Source organism: Pezoporus wallicus, unplaced genomic scaffold (assembly GCF_028554395.1).
Source record: "Pezoporus wallicus isolate ANWC-B61680 ecotype Strahan unplaced genomic scaffold, APGP_CSIRO_Pwel_v1 contig_6484, whole genome shotgun sequence".
In the NCBI taxonomy this organism is placed as follows: domain Eukaryota; kingdom Metazoa; phylum Chordata; class Aves; order Psittaciformes; family Psittacidae; genus Pezoporus; species Pezoporus wallicus.
In genome coordinates, this window is record NW_026638903.1 from 3458838 (window position 1) to 3478030 (window position 19193).

Here is a 19193-nt window from a genome sequence, read left to right on the forward strand (position 1 = left end):
ATCAAGATGGCTAGGACATGCTTCCTTTAAGCTGATCTCATTATGTAGCATCACATTAATATGACTGGAGTTTTATTTCTTTTTTTTTAAGTTTTAAAATATGTCCATCTCATACGTCCTCTGCAAAGAGGCAGATGGACTTGAGTAAGGAAAAATTGCTGTTCCCAATGCTGTTCCCAAAGCATTTTCAAATTAATTGATCATTACATAATACATAATATTATATTTTAACTCAGTATTTAAATGGATAAAACAATTTTGTGTCAAAAATCAGGTAAGTTTTGTGGCAAGCAAAAGAGAAATTAAGTAGTAAGACTGTATTCAGTTATTTCTGGCATCTGACCACAATCAGTCTCTCTGATGCAAGAAGCTAGGCGAGCTGACAACACTCAAAGTGAGAACTAGGCAAAAATATATATAACTATATGGACAAAATTGTCCATTTTCATAGACTTTCCTCCTCCCTTCTGTTCTAAGCAGAAGATAGTACATTTCTGCAAATGAGATGATGAAGGAGCAAGATCTACAGGCAAGCTGGCAGAGCACATAGGTAATAGGGAATGTACATCACAGGACTCCCAGAGGTCCTACCCAGCATAAATTGTCAGATGACGCCTTCCAGCCTGAATTTCTGAAAAGATATTAAAAATTCATTTAGGAAGAAATTATTTCAGAAACATTATGCCAGAGTTAAACCTTCCTGCCTTTTCAGCTCCAGAAACCTAAAAGAACCAACTCTTAAGAATTATACATTTACCAGTAATTCTATTTTTGTTATTTTAGCATAAGGGTGCACCCACAAAGTCAATGCCTTACAGTTTCTATTAGCTTACATTCCCCCACTTTACAGGGTAAAGTTAACCTACTAAACATCTTAAGAATCAAGAAAGTATTTCCCAAAGCCAAAAACTAGAAGCTGTACACTATTGTGTACATTTGGTTTCCAGTTGCTCTCAATTTCCTTCTTTTTCCATAGCTATAATAATTAGAATAATTATATATTTACCAGTTTATATATCTACATTATTAAAAGATAAAATAGAGGGAATAAATTAAATTTTAATAGACCAGAAACATTTTGGGTTTTGAAACAATTGTAAAAGCTACTGCGCTCCTGCAGGCTCAAACAGTATCTCAAATGAAGTTTCTCGTGTTCTATACGCATTGGCACCTAACTGCTGAGATACAGGAAATGTGTTCTTTAGGGACAAATTATCTTTGATGAAATGGGGAAAAATTGTCCAATCTTACAAGCTGTTTAAATGATTTATTTTAGCTTTTACTTACTGATGAATCACTGACTTGACCTTAATCTAGATTTATATGTCTATAATTAGCCTTTTCATGTGCCTATTGTAAGGCTTATGCACATGCACCTTGGTGTTAAAGGGGAAAGAGGTCAGGGAAAAGAGAACAACGTAAACTGGTTAGAAAGATTTAAGAGATGCCAAGCATTGTGCAGAAAATCCAGTCTGAGAGAAACAAAAGAAAGTACAATAAAAGAAACTAACAGCTACTTCATCTGACACGTTAATTTAAAACGTTCACAGCACCCTTCAGCAGAGAGTATCACAATAACTATCCAAAAACACTTGTTATTTGAGGCATGCATATGTTCACTAGTTTACTTAGTTAACAAAAGCAGACAGCAGCAAGAAGGAAGCCTAAATCATTCTGCCAAAGCTAACAGGAAGACAACCCCTCACAATTTGGGTCCAGATTCTGCTCTGGAAATCTACAGACCAGAAAATAGATATATATATGAAGGGAAAGCTTCATAAAGTCTTATGAGGACTGCAAAATAATTTCCAAAGGAATGCAGAGGAAGTCTCATCCCTTGTGGTACCTAAAAGTAGATGGAACAAAATAGTGGAAAGAAACCCACGGAAAAACCCAGTACTGGCAAGTTGACAGGCTATATGGAATATATTTTTTTTCTTTCATCTCTGACTTCTATTAACATTTTTGTGACTCTACAGGCAGCCAGGTAGGACCTTTGGTTTATAGTCCATAAACACAAGCCAAAAGCCTCCCACAGTTCCATTTGGTAACATCAGCGTAACATGCTCAAATACACACAGACTTCTGACAATGAGTCAAGTTCCCATTCAAACATAACTTATGCCAAAAAACACCAAAGATTATTTCAACTAATAAACACTTGGTTAAAAAACATGTCAAATCAACTTGGTCTTTACATCAATTTAATTGCCTTTTACCACAACCACTGCCTAAGCGGCAGCATTCTGCATGAAGAACCGAGATAAAGGCGATTTAAAACATTCTCACAGCACTCCCCTGACCGTCATTGCTTCCCTGGTTGCGTAAAGCTAAATTTGCACCAGAAAAGAGATTCGCCAGCAACCGGGCTTCTGTTGTGAAATAATTTTAAGGATGTCAACATCCTGACTCCTGGAGATAAGAATCTGGGACAAATACTGCACCAAAATTAAATTCTTAAAGGAAAGGACAAAGGCTTGTATCCTGTCACTGTACACAGTTTCAATACCCTCTCCAAATGTTGTCCTTTGATTCAACCTTCATAGTGTCATTCTTACAAAAGACATCTCTCCATAAGAAATACAGTACTTAAAAATACGCACAGTGTTATCCCAAATTTAAATAACGTATTTATTCTCTTTATAAAACTGAGACATTTGGACTTCAGATTTTTCCAAATTCCATTCCAACTCCCCTACTGCGTTTGTACACTGAGCATTAAAAAGACAAAGCAAAAAATAAAAACAAAACATTCAACACAAGAACACAACCAAAGTTCAAAGTAACTTGTGAGATGTTGGATTTATAGATCCTGAAATCACCTTCTCCAAAACATTATTCTTTCCAGAATTTAATACACAGTTACAGCAATGCAGAAGGCAGAGCCGGTGCAGCTAGCTCTTCCCCAAGAGACAGCATCTCTAACAGACCACTCTGACAAGCAATTAGAGAACAGCAAAGCAAATTTCTACCAGACAGATGAAAGGAATACAGCAGACATGCATTTGACAGTTAAAACACTGATTGGAATAGCAGCAGCTGTAAGCATGCAGAAAAAGACTGAAATCTCTTCAGAGACTCTTCTACCACACTAAAAGCTGCTTTGCCTGAATAGGACCAAGCCACACTTGAAAGGCTAAGATGAAGTGTCCCTTTTACATAAAAAGCAAGCCTTCTTTCTTTACAAGTACCATGCTGAAGCTAGCCAAGGACAAATAAACACAAAATTCACTAAAAATACTTCAGAGACAAAAGTTCTCAAAGACAACCCAGTCAACTGAAAACACATGTATTCAAACATAATGTCCTGTCTCCATATGTATTTCTTCTTATAGAATGGTGACATGAGCTAAAATTTCATTCCCACTGTGAGATCTCTTGATGACTCATGAAAAGATGAATCACTATTCTCAATGGAAATAATGACTTGTGACAGCTATAACTTCTGATGTTTGAAGTATCACATGGGCAAAGTCAGAGTGACTCCTTGCTGTAAATAATTAGCGAATTGCAGCAAAATGTATTTCACTACCTAGCTTTAAAGGGTAACGGAGAATTAACAGTCTAGAGTCTCACCCATGCTACAGGATAAATGCATGAGTAAAGCCAGAGTCTAAACTAGTTCCAAAACCTTTCTGACAGGGACCGAAAGCAGATGTTTAGACAAAGAGAGCAGTGGGAGCATCAACAGAGTGAGCCTTCTCCAAGCATGCCCTGAGTTGCCATTTAAGGATTTAAGCTGCCTCCAGAACATTCTGCCAAACTACCACAACCAAACTGATCCGTTAATGTCCTTGCTGAATGCACTAACACCTCAGGCCTTGGAGATGACTCTACAGATTGACTACGTGCTGTGCGAGGAAGCACTTAGTTTCAATTTTGTGGTGAACTGATTCACTTAGTGTCCCTCGATTATCATGCATGAGAAAATAATTATTTCCATTTACTTCATGTGTGCTGCTCAGGATATCCACGTCCTAAATCAGATGCCTCTTGTACATTTTCTTTCCCATTTGAACAGTCATAGCATAGTAGTCCTAGGAGATAGAGCACAGGTAATCTGGTAATGGAGATAGGGAATCTAAAATCCAAAATATGTTTGCACAAATGCATAATAATGCCTTCTGGTTTAGCTTACTTGCTTTCTTAAAGCTCTCTGGTTTCTGACCAGTGCTAGAGACTGACCTGAAGTATTCCCACAACAAAGAGGGATCCCCTAACAAGTCCTCTTTGCTGAGTACAGTTGCTAATAACTACCTCAGGGCTTTTTCTTAGAGATATCATCAGAAGCACCTAATTAAACAGGTTGATAAGCCATCTATTTTAATAATATTCCTGCTACAACTCTGGCATCAATTCCGCAGGATTTCAGAATAACAAATTGTGGTATGTTGCACTGAAAAAACAGTTCAACGTCTTTGAGAGGCAAACTGATTCCTTTCAGAAGAAAGAGTGCAAACAGGGAAGGAAGGAGTTTTCATACCTAGCCTTTTTTAACCAACCACTCTCTTCACTCTCCTGCTACACCCCATGGAGAAAGCAGGGCTTCTCCTGAGCAAGAATCCAGCCTTAGATTTGTGGAAGTGCCCTTTGATAGCCCCATCCCTCTTCTCTGCCTATAGCCAGCTAGGCTAAGCTCATATGCACAGCTAGTGTGCAAACCTTTCCACACGCTCCTCTGCATATCTGAAAGCAAATATGTATATTAAGAGATCTGATTCCGGACAAAGAATCATCTTTTTTTTACAACATGTCATGGTCTCAGCCATTACAATTTTCCCTCACAGTAGAGTAAGTATGCATATATATATACTTAGACATTTAAATAGATCTTTTTAAAATATATATGTATAAATATATAGAAGCCTTATTTGTGTACCACAATAAGGCACAGTGATATTCAGAGGCTTCCAGATGCTCTGTTCAGTTCAACCAGCATGTGCGGCTTCTGTAAAACACCATGAAATACCAACCTTGGCAGCCACTTCCCCAAAACTGTCATACACATGTATTGCCATGGGTTTCTTTCCTCACTCCTGATATTCTCTTGTTCCTTCATCTTTCCAGGCCATCCTGCTGTCCCTAGGGCAGCTGGTTAGTGGGTGCAGAGGTCCTCTGCACTCCAACACCAAACTTGGAACCAGGCTGGACTGCCTAACCGGGACAAGGGGTACAGCAAGGGCCTGTGGTACCCCTAGAGCAGCGCCAGCAAACACCATCATTTCAGTTAGTTAGAATCACAGAATGACAGAATGGTTAGTGTTGGGAAGGACCTAATAGCTCATCTAGTTCCAACCCCACTGCAGGCAGGGACACCTCCCACTAGACCCAGGTTGCTCAAGGCCCCGTCCAACCTGTCCCTGAACACTGCCAGGGATGGAGCATTCACAACTTCCTTGTGCAGCTCGTTCCAGTACCTCACCAAACCGACAGCAAAGAACTTCTTTATATCTAACCTGAATATTCCCTGTTTAAATCCATTACCCCTTGTCCTATCACTATAGTCCCTGATGAAGAGTCTCTCTCTGGCATCCTTGTAGGCTCTAGTTGATGGCTGAAACATTGTCTTTGCTGTACCTGCCAAGCCATGAAGCAGATGACCAGGTCCATGCTTAACAAGGCAGCTGCAAATTCAACAACGCTATTTCTTACAAATACTGTACAAGCCCTTTGGGAAGGCAGCCTTAAATCTCCACAGGGTTACGTCTTGCACAGGTGGCCTGTATAACTTCACAGGATCCTGTTCTTAAATTTTTTTCAAAGCCTGCTCACTACATTTATTACTGTAGTTCTGACTAAGCCTCCAAACTATTTTTACGGGCCCTGAACAATAGTAATCATTTAGGATCAAGTTCAACCTGCTAAACTGAATTGTATCTAGTTCAGAACCTTAAAACCCCACATCTCTGAGAAATCCTGTTGATCACAACACATACAGGATATCAACTGGATAATGTTGATTTACAAGATATATGAGGAACACCACAAGAACAAGAATTTGCTATAAGGTTTTGTCATCACTCAGACCCCTAAGAAATGCATTTTAATACCCTCTTAGCAACAACTTCATTTTGAAATGTGCAATGCAGATGTGGTAAGGTAAAGATGATCAGGTTTGTGAATAATGACTATCAATTTTTTCAGTGTCATTTAGGAACCCTGTCTAGGACCTAACAGCACATTACGAAGTTGTACATATCATTCTTCAAATAAAGCAACACTAAAACTAGAACATCAATTTGCAAAAGGCTATTTTCATTGTATCAAAAAAAGACTGAAGATTTTACTTAACTCTTCTGATGAGCAGGAAAAAAAAAAAAAAAATCAAGATATTTGACTTATTTGAAGGGCAACTTTAAACTACTCAAATTTAATTCTATTTCCTGAAACAAGAGGCACTACTATTTACTGTTGAAGCATTTGTCCAGGGCCACGTACACTGTAAAGAAATCACTAACTAACCTTAAAGAGATGGGTTTCAACTCTGCAGCTCTAATTTACAAGAAGCTGAAGTTATGACAAAAACAATTTCACTATGCAAATGCTCTGAGGATAAACACACAGATTGTCTTCATCTCATGCCAGCTAAGAAATTAACGATGAACCTGTACAAAATAATGACAGCAATACCATTTTAAATACCAGTGTTATGAGCCACAACCTACCTCAGAAAACCATATATATATATATATATATATATATATATATATATATGCATTTCTCCCTTGTTTTCCTTCAGTTCAACCCTAAAAAGCCAAACAGGGCAACAGTTTTACTTCTCAGGTATGATGAACATACCTTTCCCTCTCCCATTGAATTTTATGTTTGTTGGGTTTCTTCGTGAGGTTTTGATTGGTTGGTCAGGTTTTTTCCTCATTCTCTTCTTTTCAAGGCTACATGGCAAGAAAATGATTAAAACTTAAAGTAAGGAGAGAACACCTTGCTGTCTCTAGATCTGTTACTTTAATTAATGAATATGCTTGTGTTAAAAACAGACCTTTAGAAATGTCACATTTTGTGACTGGCCAGACTATATTTAAAGGAAAATACATGTAGTCCGAGTTATACTAGCAGTATAACTAGCATATTAGTTATGTTACACAACAGTCCCCAACTCTGTAATCCGGTCTCTGACACACGCAGCCCCACAGACTTTAATGCACAAGGAAAGCTTGCAGAATCCTACCATATGCACTCTGATGTTTACCGGGCATTTGGTATTAAATGATGGAGGACATATTTTAAAGCCTTTCATTTTAAAGCCTTTCCTTTATCTCCAGAAATTTATGTGAGCAGAAAACCTAACATTCTGGTGCCAGAAGAGTGTTAGGATCTCTGATCATTCCTCCAATAGAATTGCTTACACAGAGGAACAACTAGCTATTCAGGGCTGTGTATTGTCTCAATCAAGGTAAATTAACTCCAGTGTTAAGACTTTTAAATACTTACTCATTCAAAACAGAATTGATTGGAAGAGTGCTAAGAAAAATTATCCTCTTAGAGAAAGAATGTAAACACTATGGGAACATAAGATCACTACATACACCTGCTGTGTGTTAAAATGACTCCTTTACAACCACTCAAAAAATCAAACGAGGGGCTGCTTTGGAATTACTACTTTTTTTTTTGATGTTAAGCAAATGCTCACAAGCAAACTTACATGTTTTTTTTAAAATGTGTCCTGGAGAGATGTGTGTACCTATGTAACACAGAATTAGGAGGATATGTTCAGAAGATGAGGTACACACAGGTACTTTAAGAAATGGCATTAACCTGCTGACTTCATGTATAACAAATTAGCACTATTTAAGTGTCATGGTGCTTTCAAGAGCTAAATATTAGCTTCAGATTAATTTCAGTGAAGTCTTAATACACGGCAGTTCTAAGGAGGCCCTCTGTGCCTGGAGGATATGACTCACTGCTTCTCTAGGAAGGACTTGCATGTTAAATGCAAACATTTATAGTCACCTGTCCATGCCCCCCCTAACACACCTAAAAAGCTGCTGACCTGTTCTCAGCTGCCAGGAAAACACCAGTAGGAACACAATAAAATTGCTACCGAGATCAAAAAAAGCAACTCTAACATCACCCTCCTGCCAGATCAACCCATTTATGATGCTTGCTGTACAGGGAGCAGGCTCCTTCCCAAATCCTCCCATAATTCCAGGGCTAAAGAGAGGCAGCAAAAAGGTCCCTACTGCATCCCCTGTGTGTCCCACCTTGCCTCTGCCTAGTTCCATGCTCTTTGTCACTGGCCATCACAGAGGCAGGTGGACAAGCTTTCTGCCAAGTCTCTCCAGCATCAACATGCATGTAGAGCTCCAGCAAAATACAGGACAACTGATGAAAGCAACTAAGCTTGGCAATACAAAGACTCTGCTATAATATTACCATTCTTCCAAAAGGTTAATCAGGTGTTTGAACTGGCCTTTTCAGATAGTACTTTAGATGGGTGGGGATGGGGAAGAGGGCATTCAGGCTTTAGTGTGTTCCCTTAGGACCTCTCTGAACATCAGACCCTTGTAATACGGTTATATACATGCATCCATTTATGTCTGCAAAATCCCTTTCCTCAGCTGCCACTAGCCACTGGGCTAGCAACTGGCCACAGCTATATTTTATTTGAACAAGGGTTAAAACAAAGAGAGGAACAAACAATGGTATGTGCTTTAAAGTCACCTCTCGAGCATGCCTTGCCCTTCCCCTCCAAGGATTCAGCTACAGTATAATCAAAACCAGGGCGAAGTCACAGCTGCAGACACATATCAACATTTGCTTTTACATACAAACCTCATGTAGCAAAATTGTGGGGTCCTTATGTAGCAATGAAAGGAATATATGATTCTCTCCATTCGTCCTATGCCAAAGCACAGATCACGGCCTCAAGACCAAATTTCAAACAAGGGGAAGATAGGGCTGAGGAGAAGAAAGCACAGGCAGGGACACAGATGAGGTACATCTACTTGGCTCACTGACCTCCATTCCGCTTCTCTTTCTGTGAGGAGGCAATTTAACTTGACTGCTTTTAAGAAATTTCCTATTAGAAAGCTGTTGTTTCCAGTGCATTTTTATTGCATTTGCCAAAAGTTGCGTCATCAGAACAGGGTATATTCCTACGGGAGCTGAAGGTCCAAAACTGTAAGCCATTATAATAAATAATACCAAATGCTGTGGCTAGTAAAACCTGTAATCTGAACATGTACTAAAATTAATTTCACTATGTACAGTTACTATTCAAACTGTGCTTTTCACATTTTCCTGGCAGACACAGTTACCAATGAGTATGAACAATATGAAAAAATAATAAGCCACCACTCAAAGTCAGAATTTGACTTTGGCTTATTTAAGGCAATAAACAATCTTAATGAAAAAAAGATTCTTCAAAGAAATAAAGAACTACAAAGTTGACTTGAGAATCTACCTGGAAGATCATGTTTCCTTTGTGCTCATTTGTGTGGAGGTGAACAAGCACCAGATAATGAAAAAAATCCTCCTGCCGCAAAGTCAATAGGTAAGAACAAGTAAGAACAAAAGACTAATTAAACACAAAGAAAACAACAAAAAGCCTCCAAAACAACAAAAAGAAATACACATTCCTGTTGGAAAAAGATTTTTGATTCAAAATACCGATGCAACACTGACCTGCACTTCCACTAAAGCCTAGAAATCAAAGTTTTCTATATTTCTTAAGAGCACCTTGTGACTCTAGGGCACTCTTGTCAAAAACATGCAACTTGCCACCATAAATCACAGCAAGAGCCCACAGGCAGCATATGTGGAGTTAGATGAGGGGTTTACAAGGCACTGTACTGAGCCAGGACTCCTAGCTCAGAGGTGAGGAGAGAATTCATGCCATTCACCCAGATGTCAGCATCCCTTCACTAACACCAGGAACCTAAAACCTCTGTCCCACAGGAAATAAGGTTTCATCTGTATAGAAAGGTTACAGTGAGCGGACTGAAGATCTGAGAGAGATTTTGCTTCCATTAAACTCCTGGGAAAGAATGATTTAGGATATTTATCTGATTTACCCAAATTTTTCTCTTTGATATTAAATATGGAGAAAGTGGGTGTGGGGAGTGGGGAAAGGAATCTTCCATGGCCATCTGCATGTTGCTATTTTGTAGTTGCAGTTGGAAAATGCCAGGGCTGATTTCTTGCACAACTAAATACTATCACAGTCAGAAAAAATGTTAGCCTACTGTTATATGCTTAGGTATTGCCATTAATGAGACAAGAAAGCAAGGAGAAAATAATGTGATATCACACTGCTTTTGTACTCCAGAACACAAAGAAAAACTCAGTATTTCTTCAACACAGGAACACAAAGTACCAAATTGCAGAATACAATAAAGACCTGAACTTTAGTATATATAAGGAAAACCCAGTCCACAGCTAAAAGAAAACCGTAAAAACTAGAAAAAAAAACAACCTTGAGTGATTTAATTTCTGATCAGAAAATCCAGAGATTACTGTCTGGTTTCTAGATTGTAGCAGAATGTAATAATGTATGGGGACAGTACGAAAAAGTTTGGCTTAAAACAACAATCAAACAAACAACAATCAAAACCACCACTACCCCTCAAAAAAAAGCCCCAAACAAAAACCCAAACCAACTCAGAAATCCTAGGTTTAGATACAAGCCTAAAGTCCTACCTAGTCCTTGTTCATAGATGCTTTGTGCCAGCATGACAAAACCAGTAAAATTCTTCAAAAAAGAAATGCAGTTCTCAACAGCTTCTATGAGTTAAGTACTGTCTGATATCAGACACAGCACTTAAAGAATTGGTCTGAAGTATAAAAGATGAAGTTCATGAAGGCAAACTGACATTAATGTAGGAAAGAAAACCCAGGGCTTAGGAAAAAGAAATTAAGCTATTTTCCACAAAGCTGTCTAAAGGTGGGGAATTCCAGATAAGGGAGAAGTTCACAGAATTTCAAAGCTTGGCTAATATGTTTTCTGTGTTGCTTAGATGCAAAAAACAGACAAAAAGATTTTTGGACAAATCAAACTGATACTAAGCAAGCAAACAGACAAAAAAAATCAGACCTACAATTGCAGTGAAAGCCTTATCTGGACATGTCACGTAACTCCAATAGCCTCAAAAGAAGATAAAATTGTGTATTTTAAAATATCAATCAGCTCATTCTTATAAAGAAGTCCTAAACATGGGACTGCGAAAGACAACTGTCTGAAGTAGGGCTTCCCACACAATATAGTGGGAAAAACAGCAGGGTTGGTTTTGAAAAGTTATTTTATTCATGTCTGTCTTGGTAAAATCAGGGGCACCTGTGGATTCCCCCACCTCCTCCTTCTCCAAACAAGGCATCTCTTCTTGGAGCAGGTTGCAAATGATCAAATCAATGGAATAATGATCTTGATTGTCCTAGCCAACTCCACAGACATGAGTTCACAAGAGAGGCAGCCATGCAGCTTCCTCAGATGTTAGTAGAGACTTTTGATCTTTCTTTGAAGAAACTTTTCTCAGGATATGTAAAAGTTTGTGGTTTATTTTCATGTGTGGGGAAAAGCAACAATGAGGTGAACACTCCCACACAAAAAATGTCTCAAAAAAGCTATGCTTGTCAAAATTACCCTTGAAGAAAATTCATATATACTCACTTTGAAGGTATACATTTTTATTCTCTAGTCCTCACTGTGGTTTCAGATGCCTATTTCATGACTCATGGATGTATGCAAACACCAACCAGATTCAAAAAAAGAATAAAACAGAAATGGACATGGCTGCAAGGATTAAGAAATTTGGGTTTTGGATACCGAGATCAATTACCGTGGGATAAGAAATTAACTTACACTAGGTATCATGTACCAGATAGTCCTTGCTTACTAGCCATACATATTTCATTGAAAACAAAAGCAAGGTACTTCAGCTGTGCGTACTACTGCTCTTTTGCTGAAAGCTTATAAAAGACCATTTATTTTGTATTTGCCACATGCACCAAAGCACAAAAGAATTACACAGACACACACCTGGTATACAAACACATTATTTAAAATGTTATATGTGTGCATATGGAGGCACACACAAAGTGAAATACAAGAACTACCATTGCTTTCTTCCTTCTCTTTCACCCCCAGCTGTATAGCTAATAATATCATAACATTCTATTTCTTCAATTAGATACTCTTTAGCGAATTGTGATTTTAGGCTGCTTTTCAAAATGATGTTACACTACGTTACCAGCATGTTTAAGGGCACACAAAAAGGCTGTTGGTCACAAGCACTTCTTTGCCAGAGACAATATGTCTTTCATCAGAAAGGAGGGACCATATTATAATAGACACACTGGCCACCTGAAGTGGTGTTTGTATACACGCATGTGTATGTGTAGGGAAAGTTAATTAGTGAAGTCAGAGATGTAAAAATTCCACCACACTGCACAAGCTACTTTTCTCTTTTTTTTCTTACAGACTTCTCTTCATAAAATTTGTAGTTTGCTTCTCAATAATTTGAAAAATAGTTTTAAAATTAAGAGCTATGTTATGCTATCAAAAACATTGTAAGAAAAACCTTCAATTAATAGTACTTTTAATTCCACTTAGATTATTACTATAGAACATTAAAAGTTCGCATTCTGGGGTGACAGGAAGGTCCAGGAAGTGGGAGGGAATTACGAAAAAAGGGACTTTCTTTTTTCTCATAATTATATTTTTTTAACCTGGTATCACAAAATTCACCTTGAAATATTTATAAGGTTACCACACTTGGTAACCTTATAACCTGGTGATAGGATTTTGGCTATAACAGGTCTGCTGAGGACAGCAAAATAAGTATGGGCAACAGTGTATATTATTGCAGGTTACCCATTTATCAAAAGCATGTTCAAGCAAGGACACATACCTGCCAGCTAGGAGACAAGCAAACACATTGCTTGTGAGCATTTAGAGAGCCTTGTGCGCTGAGAAACTTCTGGATTTTAAACTCTGCCAAAACTGTCATGTACTTGCACAAAAGCACTGAGTTGCTGAGCAACACGTTCAGATAAGTTTGCACCAAGTTTGGCACAAGGAGATACTAATCTTCACCAGGACCTCTATAAGATTTTGATTAGTAAGTCTTTAGTAAGAAAGGGGAGAGCAAAAGACAGAAATGGAAGTATTGAGAGGTGCATGGATCTCATATGAAAGAATCAAAAATGAGATAGAGGTGTGTAAAAGCTAGATCAGATCAATAACCTGCAGAACATAAACCAAAAGCCAGTAAAAACCCTCAGTAAAGTTTCAAGCCTCTCTGCCCCCACCCCAAAAAAAAAAAACAAATCCAAACTGAAATATCCCCCCAAAGAAACCACAAACTACACCATTCAGTAGGCAGAAGGTGTGTGGCCTACCATACAGTAAATTTTGGCCTATTCTGAAACCCCAAACCTAAAACCACTTGGTTTTGTTTTTTTTCCTTTCTGTTTTCAATCTTGCATATTGTTATTTTACAAATAGATATATAGTCCCCCCTCAAGTCCTCAAATACTCTGCTTTAGGTATTGCCTGGGGGATTTACAGAAACATGTTATGCAAAATGTAAAAAAACTTTTGTTTCACAAGTCTAAATATGCTACCCTTCAGCTTCATGAATACCCCCACAACAGATGATTCTGGGAAAAGGCCAACTGAAGTTTCAAACAAGCGCGAGAGAGAGAGCAAGATACTGACACTTCCACAGATTTCACAAAAACTGGTGCCTGCAGAAAGACTTGAGACACAGCCACAGTGAGGAAAACTTACAGCAGCTGAGTAAGAATTAAACCTCAAACATTGTATTAAATAATGATAACTGTTTCTTATGCTCATAAAAAAGGAAAATTCTATACCTGGAAACTAAACTCATGTATTGAAATCAGAGAAGCTGAGTTTTATTTCAGTGCACTTTACCAATAAAAATCTGTCATACAGACAACTGCAAGATAACAACACTGCAGTTTACCTTTTCAAATACTAAGATCTACCCAATCTTATAGTAACATTTTTTCACATGCAACAAAAATCTCTCTAGTAGAAATCTTTATAAATAATCCACTTTTAGTGTCTAATTACAAACTGAATGTGGAGCATTTTACTTTAGAAAGAGAAAAATCCCCTAAATTCAAGGAAGCTGAGAAAAAGTTACCCATATTAACCTCTCAGAAGCAATTCAGTATAATTGCACAAAATTCCCCACAGCCCTCAACTTACAGAAGTAGAAAGTTAAAGAAATTCTAGCTATTTTGATCTCTCCTCCACTTTTTGAACCCATGGAAACATGGGATTATACTAGTGGTGTTGCCCTGCAGCAGCACATTGTGGCAACCGCGCATGTAAGATTTCCAGTGTCAAAACAGGCCTACAAGAAAGCTGGAGAGGGACTTACAAGGGCATGTAGGGACAGAACAAAGGGGAATAGCTTTAAACTGAAAGAGGGCGGGTTTGGATTAGATATTGGAAAGAAATTCTTCACTATGAGGGTGGTGAGGCACCAACACAGGTTACTCAGGGAAGCTGTGGCTGCCCCATCCCTGGCAGTGTTCAAGGCCAGGTTGGACAGGGCTTAGAGCAACCTGGTCTAGTGGAAGGAGTCCCTAGCAGTGTCGGGGGATTGGAACTAGATGATCTTTAAGGTCCCTTCCAAACCAAATCATTTTATGATTCTATATACAACTTCAGAGACATTTTCCAACTACAACTCAAACCTCAGCTGCACACTGTGTCCTTGAGACGTGTAGTACCTCACCAAGAAGACAAATCACCTCAAAGAAATCTACTGTATCTAACCTATTTCGTACATAAACTGTATACATATAATGTAATAAATATACTGTAATTTTCTTAAATGCTGGACCACAAACTAGGTGAGCTACATTCCTGAGGATGACAAAGGATTTAGCAGGAGGAAAAAGTAATGCCAGTACCTCTGAGCGTTAACTATGGTCAGAAACTGTTCCAAGGTGTGACCAGAGACAAGGAAAAATCAGCCCATGACAAAAAACTCTCAAAGTACTAATCTTTGAGCTGTAACCTCTGAAGAATCCAGGTCTCCATTTCAGATTTCAGAAGAGCTGCCCAGTTTTGAAAAAAAAACAAAAAAATAAAAAATTAAAATTCTATGTGATACAGGAGAGAGCCCAAACTCCCAAACTCTTGATTTTTCCTATGGATCATCACAAGGAGGTGTAGTACCCAAACCACTTGGTTTTATGGACCATCTGAAGAACCCTGTTTAGAAAAAGGTTTGACATCCCTCACTAGAAGTATATGTTCCTAACCATATTTTCCTAATATGAAAATTTCAAGTATGGTCCAAGCAAGCAGCTTATGCTTTCAGGCACAGCAAAGTGAATGGGCATGATTAAAATTGTCACAGTATGAAGTCAAATATCTGGGAAAACACAGTCTCAGCATCAGCAGGAGATAGGCTGAGATCAGTTAATCTCATCAGTTAATCAGGAAGGGCTGAATTTGAGATCAGAGCTGCAAAACTAGCAACTGGCCACATGGTGAAGGCTCTTTTCTCTACTTCCAGGAATAATGTCCTGTGATGTGTGTGTGTATATATAGAGAGACATTACAAGAGTGAAGACCAGATCACAAATTCACATGCCAATACTGAAATGACAGACAGCTGACAACGATGTCAATGTCCTTCTTCCAAAGGACCTGGTGAAAACCTCCCACACAGATGCAGCCTTCTAAAGCCTGTACAAACCTCATATGCAAAATGTACTTGGGAAGATCTTACCTAACTACAATCACTGCATATGCGCACAACACTACAGGACTGGAAAGGGAAGGAGGAGACAACAGATGGTGGAAATGTCACAGTACCTTTACTGTTAGCAGAGTAATATGACAACTCTCTAACACAGTTCAAAAGGCATCTCAGAAGAGGCTTCCTGCCTCCAAGGGACGAGAAATCTGAGTTGTGGTCAGATGAGCATAAACCAGCACAAAAATGACATCCGATTCTCAAACATACAACTTTTCCTGTCTGGGAGTGTTTACATCCTTGGTTGAATCCAGATTTTCTTCCCATTTGAGAAATTGCCATTCTGGCAGGATCCCCAAGCACCTCAAAGACAAACATTTGACAAGATCATGCAAGAGGGGAAACAGACTGGTAATTCTCCTGCTTGACCCCTGTAACTCCACATGCCAACAGGTGTACCAGGCTACATAGGTAAGCACTCCTGCACCAGCTTTCCCAGATAACCTGCTTAATTTTGCAGTTTGTATGCCAGGATGGAAACAACCACTTATCCCAAGAGCCCCTGGGTGAGGAACTCATTAAAGGAGTCTTCTCTCATTTACTGCCCAGCCTATGCACTAAAATAGCACAAGAGTCTACTGTGAATAAGAGCGCAGCCCAAATGTGACAATCAGCCATGGTACGACAGAACATCCCAATGGATAGAAACCACTGCAAATGGAAAACAGTAAAGCAGCCTACCTAAAAGGAAGGCCTGTATGGCCTCTTTAGAAGTGGTGCAAATTTACAACAAAGCAATGTATTCCCAGTCAGGGGAAGGATGAAAGTCCTAAACACATTCTGTCAGAAGGCATCAGTTCCAGAAAAGGTTCAGTGATGCTGTGAAATGGCCAGATCCTGGGATTCCAATTAATAAGAAGACTTTTCCATCTTCTCCCGAGGTTCAGCACAGATCAACTGCTGTCCCGCAGGCCACATCAGGACTACAGAGGGAGAACAAGACAAACCCACTGCTTTCTCTGGTGGAGGACATGATGTCGCATAGCCAAAAGCCCCTTTCCATGCTTGGATACTACCTGGCACACAACCACACAAGAAAGCAGAAGAATAAGGACAGGAGATTATTTTCTCCTTAGGCATGTATGTGTGTCACCAAGCTAAACATGATGCTTAAAAAAGTTCCTGCTACACAGGAAAAGAAGAAAAGTCCTGCAGCCCTGTGGCAACTAAAGTGATACCACCTTTTTTCTTGTCCCAGCCATGTTTGTAGTGATGGGCAAAGGGCTCCAAAATGTATCATGTGCTTTGCATTCTCCCATTACTTTGGATGCTGAGCAATCTTAACTCCTTTTAAAATTCAGTCTGTTGGCAGGAATCCTATCAATTTCAGAAAATCAAAAGGATTGTCATACTCCTTTAAGGGATGTTAAAAACCAGAAAAATGTAATTCCTTGCTTAGGTACAGATTTTTGGAAGAAACTAAAGTTCTCAACTATTCAGGATCCTTACACAGGGATTAAGGGAAGATTTTGTCCTGTGAGGGATTTTGTTAGCTCCTAAATCAATCACTGACTAAGGAGAAAATACTAAAGGGAAAAATGGATGGGAAAAAAAGGATGTCTCTTAAAACCCTACAGTGTCTGTGATGAAGTAATCTCTGAAGGATATTTCAGTCCTTCCCACAGAAGTGCGGGGATTTCTGAACCACCTGCTTGTTCACTGCTGCCAAAGAGACAAATGGTTTCATCTCCTTCAGAATATGACTGAGAGGGTGGAGACCAAGTTAACATCATAGAAACATTTGATCATTTATTCATCTGGCTCTTCAGAAAAGTATATTTTGATCCCTCAGATTACTTGCTTATTATCACTAAGGAGAGGAAAATTTCTCCTTTATATACAGCAGGACAGCATACATATTCAAAGATGAGCAAGCTCTTTCAAAAAAGAGAACAGAAAACAAACTACTAAAAGAACGAGAACATGAACACTGAGAATAGATTCAAACTTTGCTGAGTACGATACTTGCAATAATTTCATTTAGCACAATGTTTCATGTAACCTACCCTTACTCCAGTTTGAATCTGGAACCAGTCTACCAAGCTACACTGAATCTGATGAGCCTGAGAACCAACAGCTCGTGACATCAAGCAACATCCCACTGCAAAATCTTCAGTAAAACAGATACCTCATAACGCAAAGGAAAGAACAATAGTGCAGCACACGGGCCTTGTGCTCCTCTATTAGCACACTTACAGTAAACTAAACTCTTAAGTATTCACTGCACAGTGATCTGTGATTTCAGGAGATGTAACTTCATGCTCTGGATGGTCCCTTTCAATCTTCTTTCATTTTTGATGCCATCAGTTATTGCCTAGATGGTATGCAAAGCATCATACAAAAATGCTGACAAGTATCCTTGTTTCTTTTGTTCATGTAGCTACAATCCTGGTAATTGAGCCAAAACAAATGAAAGATCACAATCACAAGGCACATGATCTATCACATTTCACCTGCTTGCTTCTTCCTTAGCAGTTGTTGTTTACCATTTTCTAAGGTATCTTTTAGTGGTGGTATAGAAAAACAGGGCTTAAGTTAGCTTCTGTGCAGCAGTTTGTCGCAAGATGCGTGAGTTGGTCCCCCAGGAGAAATCACAAAGACCCTGTGACCTATAGTCCCTGTTATAAGAAGGATTACTTACCTCTTTTTTGCAAGACAGCGGTCTCGTACACAGACCCTATCAATACGTAATTTAAAGCCAAATGCAGCTAAGACACATACAAGCAAAAAGGCAACTTTGCCACTCATTAGCGTAATTGTGAAAACCTGCACTCCAGGGGGATGAAACACCTTTTTAGGTGCCATGAGACAACCGATACTCACAAATGTTATGTTCCTATTAATATTTTTACTTTTAAAAAAAAACAACAACCCAACAAACAAAAAAACAACAGTTGCTCTTCATTAACTTTGAAGAACACAGGAAGAGCTGTTCAGAGTAGAAAATAACCCTACATACCAAAACATACAGCTAGAAAATTTCAAATTACACTCTGTACATAACCACCATTTAAGGGCTTAATAACTTTGAAAAGCTCAGCATCCTCTGGACTATAGAATGGATCATCTTTCTCCCATGGTCCAAGGGCATGACACAGCAGGTGATACTCTGTCCAAAATGTCAGGTGCACTTTGAGGGTTAGTCCCTTAGATGGTGCCACATCCAAGGGGTCTGTAAATTCAAAGGCAGTGAGGAGTTTTGAGACAGGTGTATGGCACTTTTATTTTTGTCCATTTCTGAGTCTTTCTTGCTGCATGAGCAGCTACACTATGGTAATTTGAAGCTATGAATTGTCCTTCTGTTACTCACACCTACATCTTCTGACAACCACATTAGCACTCACATCCTCATGTAAACAGACAACACTACAAATAACAGTCAATATACAGACAATAAGAAGGCTTAAATAAACCAACAGAGAAGGAATAATTTCA

At 38.8% G+C, this 19193-nt stretch overlaps 2 protein-coding genes across 6 annotated transcripts in view; one reads left to right on the forward strand and one right to left on the reverse strand.

Moving 5' to 3' along the window:
• Window positions 1-19193, reverse strand: part of CMSS1 (cms1 ribosomal small subunit homolog) — a 250363-nt gene that overhangs the window by 143612 nt on the left and 87558 nt on the right. The gene's annotated exons all lie outside the window — the stretch shown is intronic.
• FILIP1L (filamin A interacting protein 1 like) overlaps window positions 1-19193 on the forward strand; it is a 206739-nt gene that overhangs the window by 103208 nt on the left and 84338 nt on the right. The window contains exon 1 of one of the 4 annotated variants that reach the window (XM_057413065.1): window positions 7394-7411. The exons of the other annotated variants lie outside the window; for them this stretch is intronic. The gene's annotated coding sequence lies outside the window, so the exon portion shown is untranslated. Of the gene's footprint in view, window positions 1-7393; window positions 7412-19193 lie in introns of those variants that run through there. 4 annotated transcript variants of the gene reach the window in all.